This window comes from Vanellus vanellus (assembly GCF_965231255.1).
Source record: "Vanellus vanellus genome assembly, chromosome: 9".
Lineage (NCBI taxonomy): Eukaryota > Metazoa > Chordata > Aves > Charadriiformes > Charadriidae > Vanellus > Vanellus vanellus.
The window spans coordinates 21,316,805-21,327,757 of NC_138914.1; the positions used below are offsets into that span (position 1 = coordinate 21,316,805).

A 10,953-nucleotide genomic window follows, 5' to 3' on the forward strand; every position below is an offset into this window, starting at 1 on the left:
ACTTGCAAATCATATGTTTATAGCCAAAAGAAAAAAAGCTTTTTCTTCTTTAGGCCCTTTCAGGCAAGGATAAGGAGTAGTTGTCTAAGCTACCTGCTAAAGAACTCCTTAATGATTGTGCATGGAAAGTGCGTGTACGTGATGGAAAGTGCGTGTACGTGATGGAAAGTGCGTGTACGTGATGGAAAGTGCGTGTACGTGATGGAAAGGGCTTCCTATTTACTCTTTAGAGTGTGTTAAAGAATGGAAGTCCTTACTTGTTTTTAGAATGACTATAGAATGTGTTTCTTTTCATGGTAGATGTGTTTGTTTTAACATTTCCAGAGCAATAGATATTTACAGTTGTCGTGTCTTGTGGTGCAGGGGATTTTGCCAAGCAGCCTTTCAGCTCTCTCCAATAATCTGGAAACTGAAGACAATCCTTAAACTGGTACTTACTTTTTATTATCCCTCTTTCTTCTAAAGAATAAATCCTCTCATTTTAGCACAAGACCTTTTAATGCTGGTATTGCAGCGAGCATTACATTTATGGCCTGCAGTACAGTTTTTCTGCAGTCAGAATCTGTGACTTGGAAACTTTCATAGAAAGACCAAGTATTATTTTACGTCATTTATCTGTACCCTGGCATATTCTCTTACAAGGAAAGATATCATCTCTGTACCCTTTATTTCCTCCAGTTGCTCTCCATTTTTATCTTCATTTTGTTTTGATTTTCTTTAAATAATATTAATGGTGGTTTGGGAGAGATACTTGTCCATGCACCTATATTCTGCCTGACATTTGAAGTGTTCCTCTACTATTTGAATAATTTGTGAGTCACAGCTGCTTCTCAGCAGAGCTGAGACAGGGTCTCATAATTATTTTATCCAAGCACTCTGTGGCAGGAAGTCTTCTGTTTCTTCTATCATTAGCCATTCTGAGATTCTTGAAAGGCCTTACAGCTGCTTCTGGTGAGGACTCAAACGTGGTTCACACCTAAAACAGCATTCATGTTAACGGCCATTTCTAACACAGCAATACATTCAGAAAAAAGTTACAATGAGCCATTAGTTACAGATCTTACATGGTAATCAAGCAAGTGTCCCTGTTGCCTTATGTTGTGCTTCTGACACCTGACTCTTGCCTTGTCCTATCCCTTTTTGAGAGTGGAGGTAATGCCTGCAACTATTTGTATCCAAAATATGAACATTCATAATGCTTTCTTTTTTTTTTAAAAAAAAAAATCAAACTGGGTCTTAGGGGATGGTATGAAATCAGTGCTTTGAGTGATTAGACTGAACTCTATCAGAATTGATCCAATAGTAGTAGCTGCCTTTAAAAATGTTAATATTCTATATAGGTGCAAGACGGCTGTCCAAAACTCTTTTCATATCTTTGCCAAACACTGGACTTATTGCTGAAACTTCTAAATAAGTTGTGTGTTATGAAAGCAGTCACAGAGAGGTGACTGATACAATTGTTTAGACCTGCTAATGGGTGAACTAGATAGTAGGTTTAACCACAACGGAAAGTTTGAGTGGAAAGGTACTCTTTAGAAAGATGGAAAAGTTATTTCATGAAGCAATTGCACAGCTAACAGATGTGTTTTCCATGCTCACATTTTCTCCTCTTCTCAGGTTCCTGTGCATTCTGATTTTGGGAGAGAACTGTTAGTCAGAAGCATATGTTACCCTTTCTGTTATAAGCACAAAGCACAGGAAGCAATAGTATGCACCTGTAATACACAGGTACTGCTAAGGCAAAGCATCCCTGAAACAGGAGTAATGAAATATTGCCTTACATGTGTATGCTCCACTGGAACACGCTCAAGGAAAATACCTCAAAGATTTGTAGTTAGTATGGTAAGAAACCTTTCATTTTTTTTTTTTAAAATGTTCACTGTGTTTATGGCTTTATCATAAATAATGATACAAGGTTTTTATAAAGAATAACTACTGTTTTTCTTCCATCTATTAGATGGAAGCAGTAAGAAGAATGTTGAAGATTGGTTTTAAATCAGACTTAGTTTCTACTTTTCTGAAATAAATGATTGTGGGTTTGACTTTTAGAAATTCATTCTAAATGCACTTTATTTAGCTTTGAACAGCAATATTAATTGTTCCAGGAAGACCTTTCCGTCAAGAAACTTATTTTTTTTTTTTAGTAAGAGCCAAAATACGAAGCCATTATAGTACCAATTTCCTACATATTTCACTTCATTGTGGTCTCAAGAAGAAGAGATAGTGGCCTGTTGACCTCATACTAGCTTACTCTGGTTTGTGTTCTGAAAAGTTTATTACTATATTGGATAGGTAAATGCTAATTGTTAACTGTGATCCTTACATGACCAATAAGGAATCTCTTGCTATGCTGCTTAAGAAAGTCCTTTATAGGATCTGGCTATGACAGTGGTAGTTGCAGGTTTGAAGTATGTTTTTGTCTGCATAGCATCACAACGGACTTTATCTTTGTATCAAATGTGCCAAATTTACAGGCCACTAGATAGGAGCATAGTTTGCCAGGTAAAACATAAAGTTATTAACTTTACTACCCAACTTAAGTAGATGTTTGCATGGAGCATAGCTTCTAAAAGTAATCTGATTCTTTCATCTCAAAATTTATCATATTACATCATATACATATTCCACTGGTTGTTATTATGGGACAGTATTACGCAGTTAGTGAATATGGGGGCAAAGTATTATACTGTTGTACGGACATTTACTTACTATTTCTGTATTTCTGAAAGTTACTTGACTTTCTTTTTCTACACAAATCATTTTATAAATGGAATTTAAAGTTCTATGCCCTGTGAAATCTAATATTTGAGGATATAGAAAATATTGGTAATAATTTACAGAAAGGTAACATGTAAATGGAAATTGTATGTATTAGCAAAAAATATAAATGAAAATATTCATGCCAGAAATCAAAGTAGGCTTTCATTAAATTATCAGTTTCTAGCTGTTAAACACTCACTTTTTCTTGAGCGAGTAATAACTATGCTGCATCACAGTATTGGTGCTGGAGAAAGGAGTAGACAGTTGCTTTTATTATTCTTGCAGAATACTAGGTTATTATATCACTTCCTCAATCTGAGCATCTACTCATCAGGTTAATACATAAGTGGCTTCTTTGCTTTCTTCATGCTAAGAAATTAGGCCCTATTACTGACCGATGAGTCACTTATTCAGTCTGTTCCTTGTTTCATCCTGTAGAATAGAAAGAAGATAGAAGAATAGTATGGTGTCTGGATGTCCTTCTTGGAGGCTGAAATAGGATACAAACTTTGACAAAATAATCTCTTTTAGAATGCCAGACCAATTTTCTTTTCCACAAATGAGAAACAAAGGAGTTAAGGTGTTCTGTGAACAGTGTTTCTGGAAGAAAAATCTTTTTATTGGCCTTTATATCTAAAAAGCACTTAAAAATAATTTAAGAAGCAAGTGCATGCTTATGTTGGTGACTCTCTCCCTCTTTGCCTCTCAGGAAATTTTACATCCTTTGGGAACCAGTCGTCAACTCGAGATTTTTTCCGTGCTTAACAGAGAATGTAATTCCTTAATAGTTACTGCAAATGTAATTGTGAAAAGAGCATATTAATTTCAATGTTGCTCCCCTTGCCTCCGATAGAAACTTTCATGTAGGGGATGGGTAGTACATGCATAATGACAGTGGTGTATGAAACATACTGCATGAGATGCATAGATGGTCTGTATATATGCAGATAGTCTAATGCATCCAGGCTTGTTAAATTTACTACTTATGGACAGAGACTTTGTGGCAAGACTTAGCTGTGTGTGAAAATGTGTGGGATTCCTGTCAAAACTGCATCCACAGGCCTGCTGTTCCAGAAATCTCATAGTCTTCAAATTTCTCCTGGGCAAGAATTTGAGACAGAAAAAGCGTTCATGCATAGGAAAACCTGGCTGCATGGTATTCCCACTGCAATCATAGCAGCATAATAGTTAAATCCAGAATTGCATTGTTCAGTTGAGTAGAACTGTTCATATTTTATATGAAAAACTGCTAGAAGTCTGTCTGTTGGCAGCGTGTTATGTTGAGCTAATCTTTTATTGGCTAACACAAGCTTTGAGAAACATCCCAACTTGTTTCAAATTATTGATTAGTTTGGAGAATATCTTAAATATTAAAGCCTTTCTGTTTATTTTATACTTAATACTGTCTTCCATCTCAGGTGATTCATTGAGTATGCAGGGTAAATCTTACAGTTATCTTACCAGATAATTTTAGACAGTGGTATGTGATACGTGGCATTTGGAATTCAAGACAGATTTTCATTTACTCCAGGGCTTTTCCATATGTTTCCCATTAGCAGCTTTGTTCTCAAACCTCTAGTCTCCCCAGAAAGGAGGAGGGAAAAAAAAAAAAAACACACAACAACCCAGGAAACTATCTTAAATTCTAAACATAGAGAAGAAGAAAAAGTAGGATTCAGATCACAATTTGATTATTTTTAGTCTACCATTGCTTTTATTGTCATCCTGGTGTTAAATTCTGATCAAAATATAATGGCAATACTAATGTTTCTTTTGTCTGTTGTGGTTCTGGATGACTAGTGCAATATTTTGACCAGGAATGTGCTCTTAAGATTGTGAAATAGTAAGCAGTGATTTTTGGTGGTATTCCTGATATTTTCATTTGAGTTTTCTTATTTACTTTGAAATGAACTGAAAAAAAAGTGCTTATGTTACTAATTTTTTTTTCTTGTTAATTTGTCATTAAAAAACCAAACACTTATGAAGCAGATTTTTTTTTTTTTTTTTTTATCAAGGCAACATGGGAAAATATTCAGAAACTTTGAGGAATGGAGAGAATGAATTGGTGTAGTTAAAATTTGTAAAGTTGAGACCTCTTATTTTTGTTTAACTTTACTGGGCAGTCTTCTCTGAGATATATGAAGTTGCTTCATCAGGCTTCAGTGAATGCAACTACTTGTAGTATTATTAGTGGTAAATACCAAAATATTAGCTAGAAACCTAAGCTCTGAAAGATTTAACTCTCTAGATTTAACTTAAACTTGAAAAGAGACATCATAAGATGTGTGCTTTTCGAAATTATGTTAAATGATTTAAAAGTTTTATAACAGTGAAGATGTATCAGTTTTCATAAGCATAACCTGTTTTAGGTAGCTGAACTAATTTACCACTTTACCAAACCAATATGAATGGTTAAAAACTTGAATATCTTAATTTATATACTTTTTTCTCCTGGTCTAGTCTTAAGGAATTTGCCTCACTTTTGGGGAATACTGGTGCAGGAATTCTTGATGGAAGACTTGCTGATGTGAAACCTTCTGGAAGTTTCTACTGTTGTTAGAATAGCCAAGCTTTCATCTCTTGATTTCCTAAGATAAGGAGACATGTTGCCTTTGTCACTTATTTCACCCAGTATCTTTTGATCCTCATTGCCAATTATAACCAAACTTGACAAGGGATAGAGGGAAACTTATAGGTAATTTCTACAAACTTGTGAAAAATAGCAGCTGGGTAGAGGAAATTGCCCCAAAGAGGTATTTCAACCGAGGAAAAGACAGTTATAAATTCTCCTTCTTGGAGTAAGCAGCCAGATGGCAAGACAAAACAGATGTTGACTAACCCCTTGGCATACTTTTAGCTCTGTCACTTGGCAGCCAAACAGGTGGGAGCTGTGGAAGGCATCTGTAGGAGAATATGCTGAGGTATTGGTGCGAGGTAGAGACAAGCTGGAAGAACCCACGAGTTGCAAGGCTCAAATCCATAGGAATCTGGGCTTCTGTAGCTTCCTTATTTATGGAGTAACATAGTGACAGCAACATTGGGAATAAAGAGGTGGTCATTGTCCTCCTAACGCAGCCCAGGATACTGTTAGCCTTCTTGCTGCAAGGGCACGTTGCTGGCTTGTGTGCAACTTGTTGTCCACCAGGACCACCAGCTCCTTTCCTGCAAAGCTGCTTTCCAGCTAGTCTAGCATTTACCAATGCATGGGGTTATTCCTCCCCAGCTATAGAACTTTGCACTTCCCTTTGTTGAACTGCATGAGGTTCCTGTTGCCCATTTCTCCAGCCTGTCAAGGTTGCTCTGGATGGCAGCTCAACCCTCTGGCTTATCAGCCGCTTCTTCCACTTCTGTGTCATCAGTGAACTTGCTGAGGGTAATTTGCCCTATCATTTGGATCATTAATGAAAATGTTGAACAAAATTGGAGCCTGTATTGACCTGGTGTTCACCACTAGTTACTGGCCTCCAACTAGAATTCACTAGACTGCCACCCTCTGCTCCCTGCCATTCAGCCACCCACCTCACTGTCTGCTCATCCAGCCCATACTTCATTATGCTTTTATGAATTTACAACTCTTTTTCCTAAGGTCGTGCAGTGATATCCAAGTAGCTGTGCTCTTTCTCTGTCCATCTAGTGGACACTTTTAGCCAGTTTGCCAGGTACACCGAATTCCTGCAGGTTTTATGTAAATTGGCATCCGGGCAGAGGAGGAAGACACTAGTGATACTGGGAAAAGGAAGAAAAAACAACACTTCTTCACTTTCTTTAACTTGCCTGGCAGCAAGAGAAAGAACCTAGATGATCTGTGAGTTTCATACACTAGTCGGCAGACAACCAAGTAGTTGATTCTGAACCCGTACTTCTAACCCATGAATATATCGCTGTGAAGGAAATATGGGAAATAAAGAAGACACTGCACTGGGACTTACATCATTAAGGATATGAGGTAGAATGTGATTTTGTGATGGGAGATTGAGGGTTGCATGGCATAGGCATCTTTACAGAACTATTATTCATTAAATGTCTTGCTTGCAGAGCAAACGTCTCAAACTGAAGTGCTTTGATGCTTCAAAATTTTGGTTTAGTTTGTTTGGCTTTTCAATATAGATATGAAAGAAATCCTATTTTATTGAATATATGTTTTGATTTACATGGTATGCACTTGCCATAGCTGATGGTGCAACTTAAAATCATGATTTGATAGTACTTCATATTCTTTAAACTTTCAGTGTCTTATTAAGTTTGTCTTTGTTTGTCTGCCAGTGTTGTGTAACCTCCTATATTATTCTTTGTATTGCTGTGTTTTAAAGTACTGCATTAAGTAGGTTGATATTGGGGAAAGAGGCAGGGAGAAGACTTGGAGAGGTCAAGTTATTTCATTCTTTGGCAAGTTAATGGTGTAGAGTAGGACATAGAGCTCAGTTTTTAGAAGTACTCAGAGTACTTTCGTACTCAAATAGGCTACTCTGCTTAATCAGTATTTGTGAAGTTTACTGGGCTATTACTGTGCAGTAACAATCTTTGCTATTTATTCTTTAGAATTACTTTTCCTTCTATTGGTAACAATAGGCTGCCATCCTCTGGTGAAATTTGTTAAATGTCTTGTAGGGACCTGAGATTTTCAGAAGAGAGAAGCCCATTAAAGTTTGGAAAGCTTAGACAGAATAATTTTTTTTTTTTTTTTTTAGAGGAATGTAGTTACTTGTACAATGAATAAGTAGTAAGGGACGACTCTTAGAAGGATTTACATAAAATTTCCCTCCTTCTTTCTTTTTTCCATAACATCTGTGGTGAATGTAAAGGTGGAGTTGATTTCTTGACAGTTTTTCTGTCTGCTGATACTGAACTGCCTTGTTCTGTGAAAAGACCATTAAACACCAGTGGATTATCATTAGTTAGCTATTATTCTGTTAATTTCATTGCTGTCCATATTCAGAAATCATTGCTGAAACTGTGTAAGGTGCAGTTTATATTGTAATTTCTGTATGTCATTGTGATGTCCACTTGGGTTTATGTTAAAGTATGCCAAAGATACAAGGTGTGTAAATTATTAGTTATTATTACCCACAAATGCTAGCTGAAGAATGATATCTGAAAACAGTGGAGGCTTGTTGAACATATTTTTTTTCTCATAGGTGACAGACATCCTATGAATTTGTGATGTGATACAGGAAATTGTCTTTTCTCTAAAAATAACTTACAGGAGACAGAGTGAAACATTTGATACTTACCTGTCTTAATGCAAAATCGCCACTGTAGTTTGTCACAGATAAAGTTTTTTAAACTTCAAAGCTAGCTGAATTTGCCTTGAAGATGATGAAAAGCTAAGAAGTTGATAACATCCTTTAGAGATTATTTATTAAGTGAGAGTGGAACTAGTATCTTCAAACTAGTGTTGCAGCTGCTTCTATGAATGTTATATGTATCCATGGATGCTAACTGTAGAAAGAGTTTCTCAGTCTGAGTGCATGGCAAATACAGAACAGTGAGAAGGCAAGAGAGTTTTTAAGGCTTTGGAAAGGACCAGATCAAGACTATATATCTTCTAACTCTTAGGACTTCACTACATTTTTACAAAGATTTCATATTATGTTGACTTCAACAGTGGACCTAAAATTTGGCGAAACCCTTATGAGAATACATGTAAAGAATTCTTAGATTTAGAAAGTACTAATCATGATTTCTAGGGACTAGGACTACTCTGCTAAAGCCGTGCCCCAAGGAAAGTTTCAGATGAGGTCCAAGACTGAGGGATGCCTTCTGAAGTCTGTATGAGGATCATTAACTAGCCTCAGCCAAAATTTCTTGCCTTTGGAGACCAAAAAGCCCAGTGGTCATATTTCTTACATGTGCCTGGCAGTTAATCATAGGAACATAGGCCATTTGAACAAAAGCAAGAGGGATTTTATTTTTTCACGTGGCCACCTACTCACCTGTGGGCGTTCCTTATGTTCAGAAATCTTATGCAAAATGCAGTTATTAAGATTTACTAAGAATATAGGTAATTACTTCCAAGAGCTCCTTGCTGCTGAGTAGGTTTATTAGCAGTGGGTTGGAGACCGTAGTCCACCTTCTTAAATGTCTTGGTCTTGGCAGATGCGGCGTTCCTGTTGTCCATTGCCTTAGCTTCAATTAGATAAGGAATTGTTTGCTTTCTCTGTTATTGTTCCTTCTTATCACTAAATCAATATAGACTAATGAACTATGTTACACTGTGAGTTTATTTTTTTAGTTAAGCTGCAGAATTTGAATTTTTTCTGTTTATGTTGTCATTGCTGAATTGGTGTAACCAGTATAGCACGAGTGTTTGTATTTAAACTAGTGATTCATATAAATGTAATGAATTTTCTGTTATCAATTCTATTCTTTTTAATAGTGTTGTACTTGCTCTTTGTGCTTTCAGCTGAAGATTTGATTGAAGTTCATCTTTATCATACTTACTCAAGGTGAAAACGGTTAACTTAGTGTTTTACAAAGTAGATAAAAGATTTGGAAATTTTCCTTCCATTTTTCATTATTAACCTTCTTTAGGTTAATTGAACTTTTTTGCTGTTTTGTTGCTACTTGATCTCTCTTTTCCACTAGAAGTCCCTTAAATCTTTTTTGGCTCTTGATTACCTTCTGGTCATCTATAACTTTTCCTGCTTTATCCTTTGCTTGCCTTTCTTCTATCTTTTTGATAGTAAACTTCGTAAGCAGTGAACCTTTTGTGGAACATTAAGGTCTTCAGCTTTTTAGCTGTTACTAGATAAGAATGGGTATTATTTTTAAATCTTCACTTTCTTCTTGGACAGGTATTTGTTATTGACAACGCTTTGTCTCTCTGGCATGGGGTTATGAGCTGTTTATGACAGTATAAGGCAGGGTAGCCTATCATAAAGGGAAGGTTGGTATTTCCCAGAGGGTATGAATATGTACTTGGGCTGTTACCATAAAAGTAGTAGGTGCTCCTGCTTGAGTATGAATCTAAAGATTTTGTGAGATGGTGTTCTGCTCTCGGGTAAATGACTAGTCAGTGTGGTGTGTTATCCTGAATGTTACTAGGCTGTTTCATTCTTAGTTACTCATTTCTGCCCTTGCCATTTACAACGTTCTCCCATGCTCCACATAAATCTTGTAGAGGGTCTTAAACGAGTTGGCTTTTTTCCTCTGTAGCCTTTTGAGATTTGTTACTGTTGGATTTATTTAAAGTGCAACATACAGAGGGGCTCAGGCTGGGTCTTTGCTGGGAATGCAGAGCTGCAATAAAAGCTGGTATGCGTTCCCTGTATGAACTGTACATCAGCAGTTCTGTCTTTCCTATGAGTGTAGTAACTAGTTCCCCAGTGGAAAAACCTACTGAAGGTATTGCCTTTTTTCCTGTATATACATCAGGCTTGTCTTCTAATGTGGGTCTATGTTTAGAGATCATAGCTCTTCATTCATGATGACATAGGTTTGGCTAAAGAAGTACATGATATAAACTAGGCCAACTGATGAAGAGTATACTCATTATCTACTACTATTTTCAGTACTGATCACTGCTTTCCCCATGTTCTTTGCTAGGAAATGCACTCCCTAGAAACATCTTCAGAAGCCAGGAATAGAAAGATGCTTGGCGATCTGCAGATTTGTTTTGTTTTTTTTGTGTTTTGTTCAGTGTTTTGTTTTTATTCTGCCTTGAAGTGTTTTACAGAATTTCTGTTTGCAAAAACTGTTCTTCAGTAAAAGCCTCCCATGGCCTACTCTCCCTCCTCTGCCCATGTGGTTTTGCGTCTCAACAGCATAGTGGTGCTAACAAAATATTAAATACAAAGAGACCAAGCAGATAAAAAAATCAGATGTTAGACTTGTGCTTATTGCTTAGTGTACTTAGGGAGGTGGTAGACAGGCTGAGAGATTGGGAATTGCTTGATTTCTATGTAGTATTTTCTTCATGAAAATACTTCACATGAAAATTCTTCACATGAGCCAGCAATGTGCAATTGCAGCCCAGAAGGGCAACCATATCCTGGGCTACATCAGAAGTGTGGCCAGCAGGTCAAAGGAGGTCATTCTGCCCCTCTACTCCACTCTCGTGAAACCCCACCTGGAGTACTGCATCCAGCTCTAGAGTCCCCAACATAAGAAGGACATGGACCTGCTGGAGCGTGTCCAGAGGAGAGCCACGAGGACAATCCGAGGGCTGGAGCACCTCTCCTGTGAGGAGAGGCT

At 37.0% G+C, this 10,953-nt stretch overlaps 1 protein-coding gene across 2 annotated transcripts in view; it reads left to right on the forward strand.

Moving 5' to 3' along the window:
- CENPP (centromere protein P) overlaps positions 1-10,953 on the forward strand; it is a gene marked incomplete at its 5' end in the record, with an annotated part of 147,597 nt that overhangs the window by 47,950 nt on the left and 88,694 nt on the right. The gene's annotated exons all lie outside the window — the stretch shown is intronic.